Source organism: Mus musculus, chromosome 8 (genome assembly GCF_000001635.26).
Source record: "Mus musculus strain C57BL/6J chromosome 8, GRCm38.p6 C57BL/6J".
Taxonomy (NCBI): domain Eukaryota; kingdom Metazoa; phylum Chordata; class Mammalia; order Rodentia; family Muridae; genus Mus; species Mus musculus.
The window spans coordinates 93,627,377-93,651,775 of record NC_000074.6 but is presented as its reverse complement, the minus strand read 5'-3'; the positions used below and the strand labels follow the sequence as shown (position 1 = coordinate 93,651,775).

The following is a 24,399-nucleotide window of genomic DNA, read 5'->3' as shown; positions in this document are numbered from 1 at the left end:
CCTTTGAGCAGATGGGTTCCCCTGGGTATCACCCCCATCCTGGCACTTCAATCCCTGTGAGGCTAGGCGCTTCCTCTGCCACTTAGGTCAGACAAGGTAGCCAAGCTAGAAGAATCCTGTGCCAGGATTTCTTGTTGACAGGGTAAATTTTGGGTTGAAATTTTTTTGGGGGTGGGATAGTGTGTCCATTCCTCCACTGGGGTTCTTGCATGGCTACAGAAAGTGGCCTCTTCATGTTCCATATCCCCAAAGTAGTGAGTCACCGCTAAAGTCACTCCCATTGATTCTTGGGCACCTCCCTAAAAGTACAACTCACCAAGATTATAATCCATTGCATGTAAGCCTCACTTCTTTTCTTTTATTCAGAAAGCCTCAGGTTTCTGACTTTCATCATTTCTTCTGTTTGAAGAACCTCCCTCAGTTTTTTAAGAGACATTCTTTTTCTATGGGTTATTATTCTAAAATACTTTTTTTTCTGTGGTTATATTCAAGAACATTAACCACATTGCATTTTTGGTTTGGATTTTTGGACGTGGAGACTGTGTCAGGAGGTGGAAAAATCTCAGGTGCCTGTGAGTAAAGGCTTTCCGGGCTGAGCCACCTGTTGTGACAGAATTCTTCTTGCTGGTGTCCCCTGAGCACCTCCTATCTCCCACAGAGGAGGAGAGTCACAATCTCCGTGGGGAAGACCACCTCTTCCGGCCGTTGTGATTGCCAACAAGAGTTCTTTGCTTTGTGATGCTATTGATCACCGTAAGAGTGTTTGACTCTCATTTGATCCAGGGGAGAAATGAGGCACCCAGATGACTTTCTGTTGGTAGCCACAAATTTCTGTTGGGAATGCATTTTCCCCATTGGGTGGGAAGTCAAGAAAAGCAACCCCTTCTTTCTTCAACAGTTCTGAGTTCTCGAACTAGTCCTTCTTTCCAACATTACGATTTCTTCAACCGAGTCTTCCTTCTGAGTTTATAGCTGTCCCTAGCTGGGAGTGTTAGGAAGCCACAAGTCTATGCAATCTTGGCCCAGCAGTACATCCTTTACTCGAGTTTGAATTTGGGAATTTGAAATTAGCATGATTTTATTAGCTAATCAAATGAACAGTTTTATTTGTATTACTTTTTACAACCTTTCCCCTATAAAAATTATTCACTAATTTAAAAATATTTTCATTTTCACTTGGCATACAGCAGTTATGCATATTTATGTATGCAGTATGATATTGCCACATCTATATATTATGTGTAATGATCAGCTAATGGCAACTGGCATATCTATGTCCTCAGGCAAACACATTTGCTTTGTGTTGGGAACACTGGAAAGCCTCTTTGCTAGCTACTTCAAGATATTCAACTCATTGTGGTGAGCCATACTATCCTAACGTGCTCCAGATAACTGAGAGGCGATTCTCCCTGCCAGCCTCACCTTTATCCATCCTGTCTCTGTTCCCCTCACACTCCCTACTCTTCTCAGAGACTGGTTTCCTACTTCTTGAGATCAGCTTCATAGATTCTACACATAAGGAGAGCATGTAATAGCTTCCTGTCAGTCTCTGACTTTATACTTAAGTCAGTGTATTACACACTTAAATTGGCTGCCTAGGTCCATCTGTGTTGCTACAAATGACAGGATTTCATTCTTCATGGCTGTATAATATTCCACTGTGCATAGAGCTCACATTTTATTTGCCAATTTGACAGCTGATTGTAGTGAGGATTTTGGTTTCTTTAAACAACATAGCAATATTGTAAGAATGCGTTTCTGTTTTAATCCCAGGTGTGGGGATACGAGGCTGCTTCATAGTAGGTGACTGAGATTTGTCTTGTGCTCTAGCAGAGGTGTGGTTTTACCAGCTACAGATAGTTTCTTCCTGTGAAATATGGAATTCTGGGAACTTGTCAGAGGACATATAAATCCTAGAGCCCAGATAGGTCGTGGCTGGTTGATGGGTTGTTGGTTGTATGCTTCTGGCTGCAGTTTGTTAAGTAGTCATGTGCAAAGAAGAAATAATAAGAAATTAGATATCCTGATAGCGTGTATCAAACTTGCCCCAAGGAACTCGATTCCTCCAATCAGCACTAAGTAATCTAATGGTAGTGATGCTCTCTTTCCTCTCTCTCCTTTTTTCTCTCCTATCTGGTGTTAGGGGTGGAAGGGGTGGAAGAAAAAAGAACCCAAACCCACAAAGTACCCCAAAGTCCAGCTACAGTTGATTCTATGCGGCATTCAAGTTGATCCTGCTACGTAGATTTTCACATGATACATTTTTACTTTGGTGCTTTGTTTTGTTTTGTTTGTTTGGTTTGTTTTATCACACATGAGTTTTTATGTTGCCTTCATCCCTGCCCCCCAACACTGATTCATTTACCAAGTTTTTTTTTTCTTCCCCTGCTGGGGATAGAACACAGGTCTCATACACTCTAGGTGAACACACTACTACTAAGCCAAGTCCTCAACCTTGATAAAAAATATTTTTAAGTGATTTGAGGGATTTGTGAATAGTTATGGTTGAGGAAATCATTCCACAAAGATGCTTCTCTGGGTGTCTGTCAGCTCGCTTCCTTCATGTATAAGCAACATGGCCAAATTAGCTGGGGGAGCCAGGTGGGCTTCAGAAATATACATGGCTGAAAAGAGAGAATGACTCTGCCCCATTGAAGAGAGTAGATGGACAGTTTGGAGGGTGTAAACAAGTCACAAACTTCTGCTGATACTTTTATACCCAGGTCTGTATGGGGGTCCAGGCTGGCTGGGTTGGCTGAAGGCCAACTTGTTTTAAGTGCATATGTGTATCTCAGAGAGGGACATAAAGGGTTGTCGGTGCTCTGCAGGGTCTCCACAGCAACACCACCCATGCTTTAAGCAGATAAGGCTGGTTTCCTTAGAAATGATACCAAAAAAAGGAAGGGAGTTCATGAAGAGTAGGTTTGCCTTGGTGAAGAGCAAAGAAAATTCCAGAAAGCTGAAAATACATCTTTATTTGGTCAAACTTAGGAAGGTGGTATTGGGTCATATAAGATAGTTGGCTTGGAGGGAGAAAGTATTCACAATTATTTTCAAGGTTTCCTTGGAGGAACTTTATGTTTTAGGACATAATCATGCAAACCCAAAACAAAATAAAACAAACAAACAAACAAACAAACAAACAAAACTTTTCCTGTTGTAAGCAGCTCTCCATTACATCCATCAGGTGGCAACTTTCTTCTGGCAACATATCTGAAGGCTAAGAGAATGAGGAGGAGGGGCTTTGCCTGGTGCTACGGACTGTGGTATGGTGAAGAGAAGAACCAACGCCCCTCCCTCTGCTCACTGGATTGCCAGTGGGACTGCCATGTTTTAGCCTCCCAGGGTGCAAAATCACTAATCTCCGTGTACACTGAGGAGGCTTAATTCAGAAGGGGCTTCACTGTAAGTGATACCTGTGAGACATCGAACCCGGCCAGACAATCGAGAAGGGAATTTCAGACTTTGGAGACTGGGTGGGAAGATTACATACATGGCCTTTGAGACTTCAGAATCAATGACTCCGAGTAGTCATTCGAGAACAGTTCTGGAAATGTTGATTGTTGAAATAAGCTGTGTGGAATAGTTTCCATTGGCCTCTCTGGGAGGCTTGCATAGCATCTTCTGACTCCAGAGAATGATCTGGACTAAACCTGAGAGCTCCTGCACCCTCAGTCTGGTGGAAAGCCCTGTGAGAAATGGTGGGGAAGGAGGCAAATGAGGCCAGGGTGTTTCATCCTGAATCTCTCTGTTCCTGTGGCTCCTGTGGCTTCTTCATGAACCGCACTCCTTAATCTCTCTAGGCATAGTGTGCTGGTTCTGAGTCTTCACTGTCCTTTCCCACCGCTGAAGCCTAGAGGTAGGTGGGAGGTGCTCAGCTATTGCTGCTGATCTTGGGTCTCTGGCTGCTCTGCATCTTGTTGTTCCCTTTATTGGCTGCAGTGTTGTAAGTAATCCCTTTGCTAGACTATAGCCAACCAGCCTGTGCATGTATGTGTGCATATGTGTGCATGCATGCTCTGTGTGTGTGTGTGTGTGTGTGTGTGTGTGTGTGGAGAGAGAGAGAGAGAGAGAGAGAGAGAGAGAGAGAGAGAGAGAGAGAGAGATTTAGTTTTCCCAATATGCTGACAGATCCACCTGTCTAAATAGGTAAAGTAAAGGATGTATGATGTGCGCCTCTTTCTGAGTTCTGAGAACGTCTAAAGAAGTAGAAGGTAGGGTAAAATATTCTAAAATAAAAACTGGCCAGTGTCTCTGGGCAAAACCTCTTTCTTAAAAAATGTTTTTCAAAACAAATTTCATTGCAACTTCATCATCAAGAGTACAGAAGTCAGACCATAAACAATCAATTCTTACCAGCAATCAATTCTTATGTTCATCATCTCCTTCAAATGTAACATTAAACATTAGTAAGCCAAACTTCCAATACTGGGGAGTATGGAAAAATACAATAGAAATATTCTAGAATCAGGACCCTTGGTCTTTGTTTTGGTACACGTGGCCCAGAAAAACAGACCTCTTAATTCTTATGAACCATCCTTACCATCCTTTCCTCATTGATAAAATTTAGGGATTGGGCCCCTTGGTTCTTAATCAACTTGTAGCTCTAATAGACTATGTGATTAACTGGGCACAGAAGGAAGCCATAGTGTAGTTTAGGAACAGGGACAACACTTTGTGCAGAGTGAAGACTGGAGAGTGTGGTGTGTAGTATATGGGTAGTATTAGCATATGCTGTGGGATGGGGGGGGGAAGGCACTGAAATAGAGAAATTCATGGTGTGACTTGGGATATTGTTTGATGGAGCAGAATCAGAAAGCAATGGCAGCTCTCCATGGTGACAGGAATGCAGGCTCTAAGTTCAGTTGGCACTGGAGTCAAGCCATACCTGTTTAATGAGCTGTGTGAAACTCTATAAGGAAAAGTACAGAGGGTCACAGTTTGGAGATGTGTTCCTAAAGGCTGGTTGTATTAAGGTGGCCGCTCTCTCCTCCTTAAGTTCTTGAGTGAGGTTGAATGACAGTTCAGCCTCTAAGGTCACTTCTATGATGGAATCCTAGAAGCCCATAAGTCGGGCTGTGTTCTCAGGGAGTTTAGGATTTCTTAGAAGGTAGGATGCTGGCTTCCATGAAGCAAGAGGTGGTGACATAGAAGAGACCAAGAGAAGGATGACGGGGAGAAAGGGGCAGTAGACATCTTCACCCTCTTTCCAAGCCTTCTCTTATGGCCCAATGACATCTCCCTCCTCTTCTGAATTAGCTTAGACGAGTAGTGTCATGTGTACTTTGCTAGTCATTGTGGCTATTGACAAATATTCAAGGATTCCTTTCTGTCCAGAAAAGATTTAGTTTATGTGGGACCTAAAGCAATATATGAAAACATAAAATACCAAAAAAAAAAAAAAAACAAAACAAAAAATCCCTCAATTTACAATGTTCACAAGGCACGCGATTGTGTTAACACATTGCCTTGGCCTCTCCTGGCCACTGTAAACAGCTCCATTGCTTTGGCCTCTCCTGGGCATATAAGGAGCCCTATGCACACAGAGGGGCTGAGGCTTCATCCTTACCACTTTCTCAGAGCACTTCCATTCCCGGCTGCTGGTAGAAACCTGTGTTTTCTTCTCTTCGAAAGCTCTGTATGGCTGTCTAACTTGTGTTAGTACCTGAACTATAATCAGAATTGAAACCTGCCACATTGCAGTAAAAGATTTCCAAGCCTGTGTGTGATGGGTTGTGTCCATATCTACCATACGTGGGGACTGTAGAAGCAGCTGTCAGCACAGAGTTCCCATCGCCTGGGTTCCCTGGACTACCAGAAGCCCACTGTCACAGGCAATGCACTATGAACAAAACAGCCATGGATAGTGTGGAACCAAGGAGACTTCAGGGATCTTTTTGTTGCCACAATATACTTTAGCCAAACATGACTGCAACAGCGAGGCCTGGTGGGCTTTTACAGGTATGATGGTATTTTTTTCTGGAAGAGCAGAACAATCTCAGAAAGGTTATGTGTGTTCAGGAAGAATCACTAGTGAGTAGGTGGCCAGCCTGCAATGGAGCCCTGGTGGCTTGGCTCTTGGGCTCTGTTGGTGATAGAATGTGGTTCAGGACTCACTTGCAAGGCATCTGCATTACCTGTCTTCTCCCCGTGATCCCTAGTGATCCCTAGTGAAGTCTAGACATCTCCTGGAACAAATGTTTCACATCCTTTTACATGGTCCAGCTGGATCTCTGAAGGGAAATGTTATCATCAGACAGATGCAACCTCCCAGAGAAGGACTACTGGTTCTCTTTTCTGGAATCCAGATGTGTTACAAAAGTGTGCATTTTGAGTGTAAAAGGACACACCCACAGACGCCTCATCTATTTCAGACTGTAAGCTATACTTGCATGTGGTTGTCACCAACCCCACCACACCCCATGGAAAACTGAGCCTTGAGAGAAATCGCTTTAGCTTAAATTCTTAGTGATCATTCGAACAAAACCAGTGGGGTCATTTTGACTTAGGAAAAACAGGTGCCTCAAGGAAAGACTCATTTCCCAGGAAGTGTACTGCAAGCCCCTCGCTACACTTTCAGTTCTGATGGCAGAAGGAAGGAGAGGACTCCCGTTGGCTGCAGGTGCTTGGTCCAGGGCACTGATGGAAACAGCTCAAAACTCACAGCAGCTCATCTGTGGGGGATCAATAAGCTTGAGCTGCAGTGGGACCCATCAGGAAACTGAAGAAATACTGCCTGCAGAATTGCATTAGACGGTGTTATACTCGATATAGTTTGGTCCTGTCCTCCACTGCCCTGTCTTTGATTCAGGCAGGCATTGTCAGATGGGAACTAGTATGCTGGAGAAGCCATTCCACAAGAGCAGACTTTCCCTTTGTGAGAACTAAACCCTGTGAACTCTAGGGGCTTCTGAACCCCTTTAACCACAGGTAAGAACTTGATAGTTATATATTCTCCTAAAAGAAGCATTTCTGGTGGCTTAGGCTTCCCAAACCCCATATGTACTTTTTCTGTTCCTCTGCTTTCTATATTATTATTATTATTATTATTACCACAAAGTCTATCACTTCATGAAACTTTCCAAATTCCTTGAAGCATGGTTCAAAGCAACTCACAGAGTAGAAAGCAGGAGGTAGACCAAGAGGCAAGCCTCAGGAAAACTGGATAATTTTTTCCTTTTTACTACACTGTCCTCTTCAAAATAAATACATTCCAAGTCCAAATAACTCTTCACTAATAGAACAATACTCCCATTATTCAGATCCATGAGGAAAACTACAGGATTGTTAAAGGGGGCTATTATATAGACTTCCTGTGGATTGCCAATGCTTGGCTCATTGCAATACAGGGAAAGTGTATTTAAAAGTCTGAGCATGCGCTTCTGGTGTCTCCAAAGGTCCATCATGGGATGGTGGGTTTGTTAACTTGTTATATTCTGAGTGATTCTCATTATTTAGGACACCAGCTGGGTAGATATAGGAGGCTGAGCCGAGCCTTTGCTGACACGTGGACCCCCCCGAGGGGAAATTTATATATAATCTGTCTGATGTAATCTTGATTTCTTTGACATTTCTCTCTTTCATAAGAATAAAAGGCTGCAAGAAGTGTCTGTTTATTTTAGCTTTACTTCTGTTTGGGTTCTGAGAAGCAGGAGGCTCATAATCCTCTGGCTCCTTACCATCTTTCCAACGATTTCCCATCTATGACTTCATCCATCATCCTAGCCTCCTAGACAGCTAGGAAGAGACAATTAGCATTAGCCTCATTCCTGCCAGCAGAACTCCTGTCATAAGTGAAATGAATCCTCTCCTGTCTCCTAAGCTGGAACTCCCCTGTGTCTTCATCCGCTGCCTGTGTCAAGGACCAGGGAATGCAGAATCATCTCTTCTTTCTAGTATGTATCCCAGCTCTTTAACACTTGGGCCAATGGTTGCCATCTTGAGAGCTCTTTTCTAAAGGGGCAACACAGTATCAGAGATACATTTATTCAGAAGCTAGAGAATTGACTCTCACATCCTAGCTTCACCTAAAACTTCTTAGCCTTTTGCCAAAAGCAATACATTCAGATCCCCGAGCCCAGTTTTCCTTCTGTAAAATGCCTTAGTCATCTTGCCCCACCATCTGTGTCTACAGAAGTTGGCAGGGAAGACTTGCAGGGCTATCTGGGCAGGAAAGCTGTTCCTCTCCTTGTCTTTTGGTCTCACTGGTGAGGTTTCAGATGCTGGGAGGAAGTGTTTTGAGATTTGCCTGAAGTTTAGAAGTTTGGAGGACCCAGTTTTCCAAGAAGGAAACATCTGTGAACGTGGACCAATGGAAGGTCAAACTCACATCCAGATAGAAGGTTGGTAAAGTACCTAGGTCAGGATAGCATACTCTCATCAGAAGCACCTGCCCACACTCCTCTGGCCCACTCTCCCTCTGCAGGTGGACCAAGGGCAGTGATATGCAAGCCCTCGTGAGAGGACTGGTTACACTTGTCTCTGGTCCTTCTGGATCTCACCATTACCCTTGTCCTGAAGAGCTCTCAGCAAGGAAAACATGTTCTCTATCTATACTGCCTAGCACAAAACAACCACTAGCCACAGGTAGGTGTTGAATGCTTGAAATGTGGCTTCTGTGACTAGGCACTGAATTGTTAATTTAATTTAATCTGCATTAATTTAAATAGCCACCTGTGGGCACCTGGACCAGAATCCTTCTTTTCATTAAGTTTCACCGTGCAGAACACTGTTCAATTGCTTCTGTGTTATTATTATTTTGAAGCAAGGCCATATGGCTAAAGATGGGTTTTGGCATGTGTGTGGGGACAAGGGAGGGCAGACAAGAGGAAGCTTGCCAGTAAGGCCAGCTTGGTGGCTCTCAGGAGACCCCTAAGAGAACATCTGGCTCTGTCTTCAGGTTCAGAAACAGGAGTTTTTTTCAGGGCACGGAGAATCAAATTGATCTTTTGAGGTGAGAGCTCTTTAATCAAGCTCCCCAAATGGATGCAGTCAGCCAGAAAGCTAACATGTCAGTGCGCATAGAGACTGGGAAGCCTCAACCTGCTAGGCACTGGGTGAGAGGACTTCTGGGGTCTGAAGTAGAGGGTAGCTTGGTGAGTGTGCACCCTGATCAAGTAACATGCAATCATTGAAACGGCTGATGGGGGTGTTCTTAAGGTACAGCAGATCTTATGTGTCCTGGGAGTGAGGCAGCTGTTCCCGACTATAGTCCTCTCTGTCTTGAGCATGCTATTTAGATAGAGTCTTGCTTTGTGGCTTAGTCTGGCCTTGAACTAATGTTCCTCTGGCTTCCTGTGGTTAGAGGCGCATATTTGTATCTCCAAGCCTGGCTATCACAGCAGGCTTGCTTCTATCTTCCACTTTATTTTTTTAACCTTTATGGTTGTTTTTAGCTCATTTGCTTGGTTTAACAGAAGTTGTCTGAGAAACATATACATTGAAAGTTTCCCCTTATTGTCAACACTAAGCTGTTTCTCTCTCTCTCTCTCTCCCTCTCTCTCTCTTTCTTTCTTCTTTCCTTCCTTCCCTCCCTCCCTCCCTCCCTCCCTCCCTCCCTCCCTCTCTCTCTCTCTCTCTCTCTCTCTCTCTCTTTCTCTCTTTCTTTCTTTCTTTCTTTCTTTCTTTCTTTCTTTCTTTCTTTCTTTCTTTCTTTCTTTCTTCCCAATTTTTTGAGATAGGGTTTCTCTGTGTAGCCCTGGCTGTCCTAGAACTCACTCTGTAGACCAGGCTGTCCTCAAACTCAGAAATCCGCCTGCCTCTGCCTCCCAAGTGCTGGGATTAAAGGCGTGCTCCACATATCTTAGATTTTGCATTTGGTGAGACCAACCTCAGCTTCACAAAGAGCCATGCTTTTAGAGCTATGTCCACATCTGGTTACAAGAACGAAGGAGCTTTCAGGGGACTGAAAACAAGGGTGCCTGGGTCTTCTCTCTCATAATCTCACATTCTCCACCCCCTAATACCATCACATATAGAATCAAGTTTCAGTGTAAACTTGGGGGACAGTTAACAGATATTCAGTCTTTTGTACCCTCTGATACATCCTTTAGTTGTATTATTCATATAGTGAGCTTCCTGGATTTCTCTGCACACTTGCTAGGCATGCAGAGAAAAATCTCAAAAAAATTACTTAGCCTGTATAGCTTTGAATTGCTGTTACATTTTTGTTGTTTCCAAATCCTTGGAGACCCCAAGTACTGACTGTTTCCACGACCTGTGGGGAGCAGTACACAGGTTAGATGTCAATAGTCACGTGTGCCCTTTGATAAGTACTTTGGCATAGAGACCTATTACCGAAGTGCTTACTGGGGCCAACCAATAATGTAATGAGGAACCTGTGTTGGCATCGTTGCTTTGACACACCTGGAAGTGGACAGCTGCGGCTCAGACTGTGGGTAGACAGGCTGGAATGCGGGACCAGAGTCACCAGCTCTTCCTAAAGAAAAAGTCAATAACCTGGATATTACTGTGAAATCTGCTGCTTATTGGATCACGACATCTCTCCCCAGAGCACCTGATTAACGGTCTGGTTCCCAGTCGGTGACACTATTAGGAGGTGGTGGGACCTTTAGGAGACTAAGCCTAATGGAAAGAAGTCATTGGAGTCATTGGAGTATGTCCCTGGGCAGGATGCTGGGACACAGGCTGCTCCTCCTCCTCCTTCTTCTCCTCCTCTTTCTCCTCCTCTTCCTCTTCCTCTTTCTCCTCCTCTTCCTCCTCCTAATTCTCTCCTCTTCCTCATCCTCTTCTTCCTCCTCATCCTTCTCCTCCCCTTCTTTTTCCTCTCCTTCCTCTCCTCCTCCTCCTCTTTTTTCTTCTTTTCTTTCTTCCTGGCCACCCTGAAGTGAGCAAGTTTGTTCCAGCACCCCCTTCCTACTGAACCTTGTCACAGGCTCCTAAATAATGGAACCAACCAAACACGGGTTAAAACTTTGAAAAGAGAAGTTAGAATAAACTTTTCTTCCTTTTAAGTTGATTGTCTCAAGTATTTTATCACAAGTATGGAAATCTAACAAATCTACTAATTTTTCAAAGACAGAAATTAATTTAGTTAAAATGTGGTCCTAGGGCTGGAGACATATTTCAGTGATCGGGTGTTTGTCTAACATATGAAAGACCCTTAGTTCAGTTATTTGCATTGCAAGAAAAAAATATGGCATAATTAGTATGATATAAACCTACTAAAATATACCAATAAGTTGTTTTTAATTCCTGACCTAAGGTTTAGAGTTTTTGGCTACTGTAGGAGGTCCTAGCCTGCTCCTTTGGGTTCTTGTTGAAAGTAAATCACAGGTGTTGCAGAAGGCACATCCCTCTTCCTCCTCAGACTCTGGGAATTGAGTGTCAGTGAGCTGATGGTTTAGATTTCCTCTTGCTTGACATTAGTCTCCTAGGGCTGACTTACCATAAACTAAGTGCTCAAAATAAAATCTCATTTTTTTTCACAGTTCAGAAAAATGGAACAAAACCTTTGGTCTTCTGAGATCAGTTGCTTTGGATGGTAGATGGCTGAGTCTTTGGGGCCTGCACATGACTTTTTTGTACATAGGTATCCCAGATACCCCTTCCTTTCTTCCATTTCTTCCCCATTCCCACCGCCTTCTTTTAAAAACTTCTTCCTATTTTTTTTTTAAAAGTTTCACTAGTTCTTTGAGAGTTCCTGTACATGTTTTGATCACACTCACCTGCCCCAACTCTTCCCAGATCCACCCCTCTCTTCTCTACCCACCCAGCTCTGAATCCTGTAAAGGGAAACATGAAGAGCGATTTGTGCTGTCTAAATATTCTTGTATGTATGGACTTTGACTGGAGTGTGGTTGACTTACCAGAGACTTAAAGGAAATGGCTTAAGTTCCCAGCAGCAACTCACAATTGCCAATAGTGCAACTCCCATCTTATGCTGGGATTTGGTGTGACTCGGGCTTGTACTGGTCCTGTGTAGACCGTCACAACTGCTGTAGGTTCAGCTGCCTGCTGTGTCTGGAAGAATCCGCAGTCATCCACCACATCTGGCTCTTATACTTGTTACAGAACAATCCCTCAGCTGTTGGAGAAAGGGATGCAGGATTTATTTGGGACTGAGAATTCCACAGACTTATTCTCTGCATCTTGGCCAGTTGTATGTCTCTGAGTTAATCACTATCTACTGTAAATCGAAGTTTCTCAAGGGGTTGAGGGATGCATGGATTGATGGGTATCATGGTAAGTCATTAGGAGTTGATTAAATACTGTGTTCATTAACCAAAATAATAGTAGTAGGTTGCCCTGGTGTTTATGACCTGTGTCCCCATAAGTTCTTATCTCAATAATAGTTCCAGGTATGAGTTCATCTCTGGACTAGGACTTAAATCCATTCAGAAATGGTGGTTGGTTACTCCCATTATATTTGTGCCACTATTGAACTAGTGAGCTGGTCTTGTTAATCTATTCTTTATTGTGGCTTGCAGATATGCCTGGGCATGACCAATGATTACTTTTCTCCTCTGGTTGCATGCATAGACCTTGCAGCACTATGAAAGCTAGCAGCAGGGATGAAGCTTCTATCTCAGTATCATCTTGATTCCTTCATGTCCTATGACTCAAGTATAACTAAAGACAATGGCAATAGTAATAGCCGACAATGGGCTCTGAATTGTTAGTTTCTGATACATGCACATGGAGGCTAGAGGTGGACACAGGGTGTTTCCTTGCTCACTCGCCAACTTACCTTTGAGTCAGGGTATCTCTCTGAACCTGGTGTTCTTTAATTGGCTAGACTGACTAGTTAGTAAGCTATGGAAATCTGGCTGAATTCACCTCTGCATTATAGTTTATCTACGGCTGGCTACCTTCTCTCTCTCTGTGCCTACACAAGACCCTGTATGCACAAGTTTCTCAGATATTTCTTCCTATTCTCCTTTTCTTCTTCCTCCCCATCTTCATTTTGAAAGAAGTGTATTCATCCATTCTTATTTTTGAATTACAGATGGCACAAACTCATCCAGCCTTCCTGTGTGGGCTCTGGGAATCTGAATTCAGGTCCTCATGCTTATAAGCAACTTTACCCAGTGAGCTGTCTCCCCCGTCTTTTCTTCCTCTTCATACAGCAACACCATGTATATGGGTTAAACCCCACCCTTATGACCTCATTTAACCTCATGTGCCTCCCTAAAGCAGTTACTTTGGGGTTAGGATTTCTGTGTTTGCATTTGCCAAGCATGAAGAAAAAGCATTCAGCCTGTGAAATGCTCTCATGTCTACACCTTGCTAACAGGCAGCAAGACCATTACTTCAACCTGGCTGTCTTCCTCTTGTCCCTCTAGGTCCTTCCTCTACCCTATTCTGCCCTACTCCATACCTTGTCTCTGGTCTTTATAGACAGGATCACTGTACTTACCTGCCTTCTGCTTTTGGTTAGACTTGGCTCAGAAGGAATCTAAGAATAGGAGAAAGAGAGAGAGAAAGAAAGAGAGAGAGCCAAAGAGAGCCAGAGGATGGGATGGGAAGGCGGAAAGGGACGGAGAGATGGACAGGAACGGGAGAGGAGATTGGGAGAGGTTGCCATGAGCTGACCAGGTCCTTTCAAGGTCTTATCAATTGTCGTCAAGCATCTGTTTCCAGGTTCCCCAATAGTCCTGTGGTGGTAATGCTTCTATGACTAATCCTAGGACTTTCCTACCCCCCCCACTACTTTTTATTACACTAATCTCAAATCACCCAGCCTGCAGGTGCTGGAGCCTTAACTGGTGTGGCCCCAGGAAAGAGTCCCATTGATGCCTCCTCCTAATCCCTCTCTCCTTTTGCAGCATCCCTCCCCTCCTTTCAGGTTATAGACAGCTCTACCCCAGCCTGGAGGCTTGGCTAGCTTCCCTCAGGCCACACACTTTCTTTCTGAGGTCAACCACATCACAGCTCTCGCTTTCTCAGTGCACCTACCAGCAACCATCACAGCCTTTCTTAGAGGAAAAACCGGCTGGAAAATGTGGTCCTCTCAGCTGAGGTTGCAGTTTGGTGAGATGTCCCAGCATGTGCTTAGGTTTGGATACCTGGTCCCTGGCTGGTGTCACTGCAAGGTTATGGAACTCTTTAGGAGGTTGCTTGCTGGAGGAAGTAAAGGGACCCTGGGATGTGAGCCTACGGTTGTTATAGCCCAACCCTACTAACCCTACTTCTTATTTGACCTCTGATTCTATTCCACCAACTGCTGCTCTGGAACCTCCTGACTATGCCTGTCCCCTCCATAGTGGCTGAATCCCTTCACACTATTAGTAAAGCAACAGATCACACCCCCCCCCCTTTGCTTTTTGTCAGGGGTTTGGTCACAGTGACAAGAAAAGTACCTAACATAGCTAGGGTCTGGACGCTGCCTGGATAAAGAGATGAGAGTGTTTGGAGTACCTATACCAAGCAAGCAGGCTTTTTTCCAAGGATGGAAAGATATTAGAATGGCTTTCGGACAGTTTCTTTCAATGTTCACAGACATCTGTGAGTATGGCAGGTTCTTTTTTTTTATCCACAATATCTCCTCTGGCATTACCACTCCTTATAGTTATATCTCACTGAAGATTCACATATCCTGGCTATTGATACAGATAGAAAGTAATGTATTGGTCAAAGCCGGTAATGTGTTCAACACCAGGAGAGAGTGAAGGAGACAGATAGGATACGTGGATGCTGGTTTAATATGAACTGGGGACACGGTGAAGCAAGCACTGCAGAGAGCCTTTCCCTCAGAGCCTCAGTAGCAGCACAGGAAGCTATTTAAAGGGGAGAGCACGGGACTCGGGATGTCTTAGTTCACTTCTTAGCAGTTCAGGCAAGAAGCTCTATTACTTAAACTTTTGTTTCCTCAGCTGCAAAACATAGACAGTCATACTGGTCAGTGCTGGTGGACCATGTGCTGGTGACACATGCCACCAACACTGTGCTTTGCCTAGTATCTGGCATAACCCAAATGCCTCATGATAGCTTTGGGGATTTAGTCTCGCCTGTGCTAGATAAGTGTGACCCACTGAATTATATCTCTGGGTTGCTTAACTCTACTTTTTGGTAACCATCATTTTGTGTGTGTGTGTGTGTGTGAGAGAGAGAGAGAGAGAGAGAGAGAGAGAGAGAGAGAGAGAGAGAGAGAGAGAGATTAATCTCTCTATCATCCCTTAACACTGGCCACCTTGCCTTGAGATAAGGTCTTTCTCTGAGAGCCGTAGCATACAGATTGGGGTTGGCCGATCAGCAAGCCCTAAGGATCTGCCTTTCTCTGTTTCCATAGATCAAACTCAGGTTCCTGTGCTTATGTGCAGAGCACTTTACTGACTAACTTCTCCCCTCAGCCCTTACAGTTAATCTTGATTGTCATTTTTGCAGGATCTAGAACCACACTGAAGATAAGCTCTGGGGCATGTCTGTGAGGAGGCCTCTAGAGTGGTTAACAAAAATTGGAAGCCTCACCCTGACCGTGGGTGGCACCGTTCCATTGGGATGAAATTCAGAACTAAACAGAACGTGAGGTGAGTACCAGCAGTCATCTTTCTTTGCTTCTTCTAAAACTATTCATTTATTTTATTTATAGGTGTATGTCTGCAGATCAAAGTGCATACCTGGTACCTGATAAGGCCAGAAGAAGGTGGCAGAGTCCCTGGGACTGGACTATTGTGAGCCACCACATGGGTGGTGAGAGTTGAATTTAGATCCTCTTGGGAGATCATCCAGTGCTCTTAACTTCTGAGCTTACTATCTAGACACTCTCTCTGTCTTTTGGTTGGGGACTCAGTGTGACCAACCAGCTAACATTCCTGCCTTGATGCCAACCCCATCATTATGATGGGAGACTGCATCATCCCAAACTCTGAGTCAGTGTAAACTCTCTCATCCTTATATTGCCTTTGTAATTTTATTTGTTGGTTTTTGTTTTCCAGCAACAAGAAAAGAAACTAATACATATTTTGCTAAGTTGCCCAGGTTGGCCCTTCCTTAACTTGTAATTTGGCAAAGATTGCACAAAGAAATGGGATTTGTAGAAGACTTGAATAATGGGGAGAGTGCATAGGAAGAAGGAGATCATTCTAGAATACTCACACACATCTAACAGTTCAAAATAAGCATGATATGAACTATTAATGCAGCATTTAAAGGTGACTATTTATTAGGAAAACAACAGGGTAAGTAGGCTGTTGTCATACCATGAGTCATATACCACTTAAGACCAAATGAAGTGCCTGTAGATATTTTATAGCCATTGAAGAGACATTAAAGGGGGTGGGTAGCTGGAGAGGTGGCTCAACCCTTAAGAACACTAGCTCCTCTTCCAGAGGACTCAGGTTCTGTTTCCAGCACCCACAAGGTGGTTCACAACTCCCTGCAACTGTGGTCTCATGCCACGCACACTCCAGTGAAGTCTGCTTGACAGGCTGAGAAGCCTGGGAGCACTCAGAGGCAAAGAGTTTCACAGAAACTCACCTCCTGGAGCTTTGGTGTCCTCATTAACCCATATACTCATACCCTATCCCCACGTTAGTCTGGTGTATATGAACCCACATGCTCTCTTTTAGTATTATTTTATTATAAGTGCCTTTTAAGATTGAATTCTAATATAGTTAAGTCTCCCACCAGTGTTCCAATGTGCCAGAAGCCGACTAGCTTGGAATCCAGTAGAAATGCAGTAAGGAAGTTACCTATTTCAGTAACTAATTAAGCATCACAAAAGATGGAGCCAGCAGCTCAGGGCTGGTCTTCAGAGTATTTACTAAGGACAGCAGCTCAGGGCTGGTCTGCAGAGTGTTTACCATGAAAGAGCCAGGGAATCCGCTGAGATAGAAATCTTCAGTACAGGCTACATTGCATATTAGAAGCAAGTTGGTGAATTCTTCTGACAAATGGAGATTCTCCACAGATACCTAAAAGTTACTAGAAATTATCAGGGCCCAGGAAGTAGGGGGGTTGCGGTATTGCAGTATTCATGAGAAGGTCTGCTAAAGTAGAACCCCTGGTGGTGGGCTTAACAATAGACTAGCTTTATACCTGGCTCCCTTCTTAGTGGCAGCAGCCTGGTCCCCGCCTTCTTTTGATGTATACTTTCCTTTTGTATTGTGTCACTTGGTGGATTGTGTCTTGTCTGCTTTCTTGCTATTTTTCTGTATAAAAAGTTTGAGACTCAACTTGACAAAATACAGTCAGATTCTACACAACCTCCTGTGTGCATCTGTCTGTCATTCCCGCCAACTCCTTGCCCATCTGCACCCAGAGACCCGTCCATCCAGACAAAGGGACCCAGAGGGCATGCGGCAGTCTCAGAGGATCCTTGGGTACCATGTATGCACACAGCACACAGACATGCACAGGCAAAACACCCATACATATGAAAATAAACAAAACAACCTTTTGAGGCAGGGTCTTTCTATGTTGCTCAGGCTGTCCTGAAACTCACTAAGCAGGCTGGCTTCAAACTCACAGGGATTCCTTTGCCTCTACCTCCAAAGTTCTAAAATTTAAGGCATGTATCACCATACCTCATCCAGAAAAAATAAAATGAGAAATGGGGAGGGGGCTTAGGAGGAAATTGGGGGTGAGCGGATATGGGAGGCATTAGGAAAAGGGATGGAAGGCGGTCAAAATATGATCAAAATACATTGTGAACATATGGTTCTCAAAGAATTCATAAAATATGTATTAAAAAAATTAAGGAGAGTCAGGTGTGGTAGGGGAATGCCTTTAAACCCAGAACTTGATGGAGCTGAGGTAGGGGCTGCGAGTTGAGGCCAGCCTGGTCTATGTAAAGTGTTCCAGGCCAGCCAAAGCTACATAACAAGACCCTGTCTCAAAATAAAACAAGGCAAACCAAATCCCCCTCAAACTCAGGGGAACTGGACTCAGCAGTTAAGAGTTCTTGCTGCTCTTCCAGAGACTCCCAGGTTCAATTAGGATCTCCAACTCCAGGAGACCTGAAGCCCTTTTCTGGACTCCAAGAGAGCCTGCACTTGCATGCGTGCACACACTTAAATAAAAATAAACAAATCTTAAACAAATAAAATGATTTAAACAGGACTATGTATATTTATAGAAAATTTAACAAATATTCACCTAGAAGCTTTTCTTCCTTCTCTTCCTTCCTTTTTTATTTGTTTGTTTGTTTATTATTGAGACAACAATAATAAACACTGTGGCTCCAGGTAGCCTGGGATTCACAGTCTGGCTCACACTAACCTTAATCTGCATTGACTCTCCAGCTTTTGTCTCCTGAGTGCTGGGATCACAAACACCATGCTCTGCTTGTCTGGCAGTGGATTGTAAACTGGGCTGACATTGGTGAGAAGGGGAACACGAGGCTATTGTCATCCATAGAGGTAGCATTAAGACCTGACTGACAAAAGCCTGGATGCACATCAAGCTCTCGACATCACACAGAGCCCGTTTGACAGAAGTCAGCTTAACTGAGTAAGATATGTTGAGCCACTGACGTCCGATGACCATGCATCACCTCAGTCAGAAATGAAAAGGAGGCGCTCAGTCCCAGAACCACCCAGCCACAGAGCAGCAAGGACTTTGTAAGATTCTGATTTTCACAAGTATTTTTTTTTCCAGGAGTGAAATGACAGGGCCCACTTGCATTTCCACCAATGGTACTGGCATAGAGGTGTCAAGATACAGGCCTCGGTGGGTGGGTGGGGCCCAGGGTGTGCATATGCCTGCCTGTACGTGGGCAGCCACGCGGAGCATGTGGTAGAAACTTGAGCAGCTGATGCCTGTCATTAAAGAGCACATCTCCATGTTTGTTCGGCACCCCCTTGCAGCTCCTGCCCTGTGCTGACGAAGACGCCTGCTAACATTTTCTTAGTGTTTTTTTAGACTGTGCCTTGGCTGGCATTTTCCCTCGTGGGAGCTAGATGTCCCAAATGTAGCAAGAGAGTGCCCCCCAACCCACATACCAGTCCAAGGAAGACATGGAGAAAGGCCATGGTCCACCCAGGAAATGAAGGATAGCTAAACAATAGAGTAAGGATAGAGCCTGAAAGTTTCTGTCCTAACATCCAGGAAGAGTTTAATGAACCTTTTTTTATCTATTAAAGGTATATTGTCCCGTTTGAGAGTGGAGGTGGTAGAGGAGGTGGTGGTGGGTGTATCCTGAAGGTAAGAGAGTTTAATAGGAGTGAGTCTTTGATGAGAAAGGTGAAGTATGTTTACCTATATTTCATACAGTTGATTAGAAAGGCTTGTATAAACCTCAAAAAATTTAGGTTAGAAGAGAAAGAAGAATTAACTCCTCAGCCAGGGAAAACCAAACCATGAATCTTTTTGTGAACATCAACCTGACCTTTCTAATCATTAATAATTTTCTCTCTTCCTTTTCTCTAGCAACAGAATCAAAATAAATAGGCTCCAAGGCATTGAAGATAGGGACCAAAATAAAGGGTTGTGTTTCATTAAATTGGGAGAAACCTTTGCTAGGGCTTTTAACAGTATAATAAGGAAACCTCATGTGGACTTTTGATGGGGAACATTTGATATACCACAGGTTCTAAATTATCACCTTATTGGAAGATATTTTTATGGAATCCTGACGTTATAACAATCCAAGGAAAGGACAGCATAGTGTTTAGGCTAAGACAGGGCTAAGAACCAACTCAAGGGTGGTTCACCTAGCTCTGTAGATACTGTGGGTAGGAAGAGAAGGCACTGGGGAGTCTTTGCAGACTTACAAACTGTAGGCAAATGATTTCATGGATGCATTTTGACAGAGGGCAGCTGATAGCCTTCAAGAGATTCCTAAAATGTCTAGGAATAGCTCTGAGGTAAGACCCACAGATTTAGATAGTAGAGTAGATTAAGAAAACTAGAGCTCGGTGATCAAAAGATCCAACTATACCTAGTATTTATACTTATAAGATATAAACACAAAGCCCATTTTAGTGTCATTTATGAGAATTCAAATTAATGGTCATGATATATATATGTGTGTGTGTGTGTGTGTGTGTGTGTGTGTGTGTGTGTGTGTGTGTGTATGTGTGTGTGTGTGTATTTTATCAAAGTGTTCCAACTATATAGGAAATATATCTAATAAAGTGAAATCAGCATTGTTCTGTTCTATTGAATGTATTCCTTAGGGAGTCTAAAAACTGAAGAACACACTAGTAAGCCAGGAGATGCCTGACAAGAGCTTATGATATGGCAAGACAATTGCTTACCTGCCTGGCATTCAAGGATGCTCTCTGCATATGACATTCCTGCATCAATGCTGCCTATCACTCTGGGTCCCCATCTATCACCACCTGTGGCCTACTAACAATTGCTGAGACAGGAGAGCAGAGGAAGCCTGCAGTGGGGTCAGCAAAGCTGCTGACTTAACTCCAGCATCCAGACTCCGTATTTAACTTGATGAGGATAAGAACTGTAACTCCGCTATTGAAGGGCTGAAGCTTCAGCCCAGGGGAACAATAGGTAAGCACATATAAAATTCTCTTCCTGCACGCCAATCTACCATGTCCCCTGACCGTTCCTATGCAAGGATTTTAAGAGCAGAGTGACTGAGGGAGGGAGTCTGAGGGGCGTGGCCACACCATCCAAGTGTCTTCGACAGCTCAGGGAGTTGACATAACCTAGAAAAAATGTGCTGTTATTTTGGTAAGGGCAGAAGGAGAAGTATGGTTTTATGTCAGAGTTTCCCATGAAAAGACCTAAGCTCACTGAAGGCGAAAGGGATGCGGTCCGTGGGCTGTGATCTGTGGTCTGTGGTCTCCCAGACGGTCCTAAGTACCGAGGAAGATGAGACCCAGAAGCAAGGAGGATGACAGGCAGCACCCTGTCCAGTGCTGTCACCTTGGGGCAGAAGCAGAGGTACCCCATCCAGGACAGAAGGAGAGGCAAGAACGAGCCAAGGCAGCACTGGCCTGGGAAGGATGAGACAAGTAGGCTCTGGGGTTCCAGATCCAGTTGCAGAGACGTTGGAATGCCAACACCTCATGTTCAAAGGGCAGCCATGAGATCAGTGCCTATTTCTATGAGTGAGGTATAACTGTTAGGGTGATCAGGGACCATGGATGCATCTGGCACAAGCTCACAAGCATGTTGCAAGTAAGAGTGGGTCTGGAGCAGTTGGTTCCTGCCTGTGTGGTAGACTCGATCACTGGTCCCTTATTTTTCTCCTTCCACATCCTGACTCAGGAGTAAGGTCAGGAGCTGTTCACAACCATCAGAATTCCCCAGAAAAGGACTAAAAATCAGGCACGGTCTGCTGCTAGGAGGTGAGTGGATGTGAAATCGGCTCTGTTTCATAGTCGCTTCGGTAGCTATAGAAACTGCCATTATGGCAATAAAGCAGACCTAAGGCAAGTGCTGAGAAGTGTGACATCATTCAATATCCCAGCATCCCCTTGTGGCAAGGACTGTTACTCTCCTTGCCTACATATGAGGAAACCTATGAAAGAGATGTCAGTGAACCTGCCTCCTTCACACTGACAGTAAGAGACAGACCTGGGACTTGAACCTGTACTGTCATGCTTCAGTGTCCGTGCCATCCAGACTCTTAATTCTTGAGGCTCTGGGCTGTCCCTTATGGTTGCCTCTCCCCTCCCCCAATCTCACCAGCTCAAAGGAAGGTGCTATCTTTGGGAATATGTCAGGGTGTGCATCACAAGGTGTCAGGGGTCCAAAGTAAACTTACCTTACAATTCCACTTTGCCACTATTTTCTGAATGTCAGAAAAGATTAAAAAAAAAATAGGTACCTTGGCAGGATCTTCTTTAAATCCTATCTGGAGGCTCAGTGAGAGAGAAAGAGGGAAGAGAAAAAGAAAGGGGGAGGAAGGAAGAGGGAAGATGAGGGTAGGAGGGGTTGGCCACATCATGCACTGAGAACATTTGACTCCTCGCAAGTGTCTTCAGCTCAGGGAGCTGACATAGCCTAGAAAACCTATGCTGTTATTTTGGTAAGGGCAGAAGGAGAAGTATGGTTTTAGGTCAGAGCTTGCCATGAAAAGACTCACTAAAGGCAAAAGGGATACGGTCCATGGGCTGTGATCTGTGGAGTCCCAGAAGGTTCTAAGTACTTAGGAAGATGGGGGATCCAGAAGCAAGGAGGATGACAGGGAGCACCCTGTCTGGTGACATCATCTTAGCTAAAGAACAAGGCGAGGAATGGTAGCTCCCAAGTAGATGGAGAAGGTGTCATAACTGAACTAAATGGTCTGACCACACCCCGTGCTAGCACATGGTGTCCTTTCTAGCCCTTAACCCCTGAGTTAGGGAAATACTGGTGGTGAATAGGACAGCACATCTCAAACCTAGGCTATGAGACCTTTCATTCTTGTGAAGTTTTATATTATTCTAAATAAACTGCTGGTGTCTCCTCAAATTAAAAGCTGAGCACGTTCAACTTAATAGTTGGCGAGCTAGTCATTCTTTTTTTTTTTTTCCGAGCCTCATGGCTTCTTGTACGGAGTAAAATACAGGCTCTAAGTGAGCTGTTTAAATATTGATGAGAAGCTGAACATTGTTTTCCCGGCCCACTGGAGTGAATTTATGGTGCTGCGGAGTGAAGAGACATTGCATCCTGAAGAAGAAAGAGAAGAAAGTCTGAAGAGTGGTCCCCTTTCAGAGTTTTATTCGTGAGGCTAAATCAACATGTGTTACATTTCAACATACACCAAGAAAGCCTGATATCAGAGACGGTAAATCCATGACCGAAACTTGAAAACACGTTCCCAGGTTCTCAGCACAGCGATTTGAGCCACACCCACTGCCGGAAAGACATTTAGACCATTAGAACTCCATCTAAATCCCGTTTGAAGTTGACGACCTACATATGAGAACCAGATCCCCTTCAACCCTTCCATCTGATTATTGAGGAAGTTTACGCTACAGATTACCAGCAAAGACAGGGACTCAGGTCAGTTTTGGGAGAACTGAGAACTGAGACAGGAGAACCTAGTCTAGCTCCAACTGAAGCCCCTCCCTCGAGGTAGAAAAGAGATTCATTCATTGTTTTCGCCCATTAGCTCTGAGCTATGCTTGAGCTCTTCCACCTAATGCCTTTCTGGGTCCATCAGTGCTTATGGGTGTGTGGCCTTCAATACAGCATCTAAATGCATTGGATCTGCACTTTATGTATAAAAACATGCACTTTGGATCCCCTGGAGGTTTATTTCGTCCTGGTTCCTGCATATCCTAGTCTCTGGTCTCTACAAAGTACTGAGCTTGCAGCTTTGAGCAACTGACAGTTTGTCTGATGTGAAGAATGTAGACCATATGAGCCTGGGGCCTTGGGAACCAGCTCCTGGTTGCCACCCAGAAGACTGTCCTGATAAGAAGGCCTGTGACAGGTTCAGGTTCCAACCTTCACAGCCAACCTTACCACCTGCAGTTTTCTCTCAGACCTTTACTTTCTGATCAATTGTAGAGCTGTCCCTTGCTATGATAAAGTAGAGCATCTTCTTGGGCTTGTTTTGATCTCCCTTGCTGTGCTGATGGCTTCTGGCACAACACCTTCTACAGAGGTGCAAATTAGCAAATGAATGACTGGATAATTATCAAACAAAACAGTGACATTCCTAGAATCTGTCACTGAATCAAGGACCACAGGAACAGAAATCCTCTTATGGTTTTACTTTGTTAAATGTCCTTTAGAACACTGTCCTAACCAATTACATTAGAAACAACCTCCAAACTCAATGTCTTCAAATACCAAGCCATTGCCTCTCTTGGTTCTGTGGACGCACTAAGCTCAGCTCTCTCTCTCTCTCTCTCTCTCTCTCTCTCTCTCTCTCTCTCTGTGTGTGTGTGTGTGTGTGTGTGTGTGTGTGTGTTTTACCTGAGATCTGTCATGCAGTTTTAGAACAGAGAAGCCAGGGTTGGAGTCATTGGAAGGCTCGACTGGGCGGATATCCAAGATACATTGAGGACAGCTGATGTCAGCGGCTGGATTACCCACACTTGTCAACTGGACAGGACCAGTTTATAACACTTGGCCTGTCCACGTGGCTTGGGTTTTTCACAGAATTGCTTCTGGGTGCCCAAATCTGTCATCTGTCAGTGAGCATTCTGAGAGAGCTGATAACGAACAGCAGGTTTCCTATTATCTAGCCTTGGGGGCCATAGCATATGGCTACAAGCAAACATATGATCTTGGGGACTTGGTAGAGTGCCTGCCTAGCAAGTAGGATGGCCCGGAATTGAAAAACAAACAACAAGCAAACAAACAACAACAAAACTTCAAACGCGTTATCCCTGAAGGACAACCTATCTCTGCAAGAGCCTTCCTTTATCACGTGATCCATCCACTATACTGCTGAGCACTGGCGACAATCACTATCAACCGGATCTAGCAGAGGTAAGTGGGAGCAAAGAAGGGGTGAAACAGTAGTATGTGTGATCATGGGTAAAAGTTAGGTTTGATGGAGCTAATGCAGGATATAAAATGAGACTGGGAGAT

At 44.2% G+C, this 24,399-nt stretch overlaps 1 long non-coding RNA gene across 6 annotated transcripts in view; it reads left to right on the top strand.

Annotated features, from left to right (window-relative positions):
- Window positions 1-24,399, top strand: part of Gm26843 — a 185,722-nt gene that overhangs the window by 99,931 nt on the left and 61,392 nt on the right. For 5 of the 6 annotated variants that reach the window (XR_003947435.1, XR_003947434.1, XR_003947432.1 and 2 more), the window contains one exon: window positions 3,188-7,616. This is a non-coding gene — a long non-coding RNA (predicted gene, 26843). Of the gene's footprint in view, window positions 1-3,187; window positions 7,617-15,345; window positions 16,140-18,203; window positions 18,522-20,078; window positions 24,298-24,399 lie in introns of those variants that run through there. The other variant, XR_003947433.1, reaches the window with a different exon arrangement.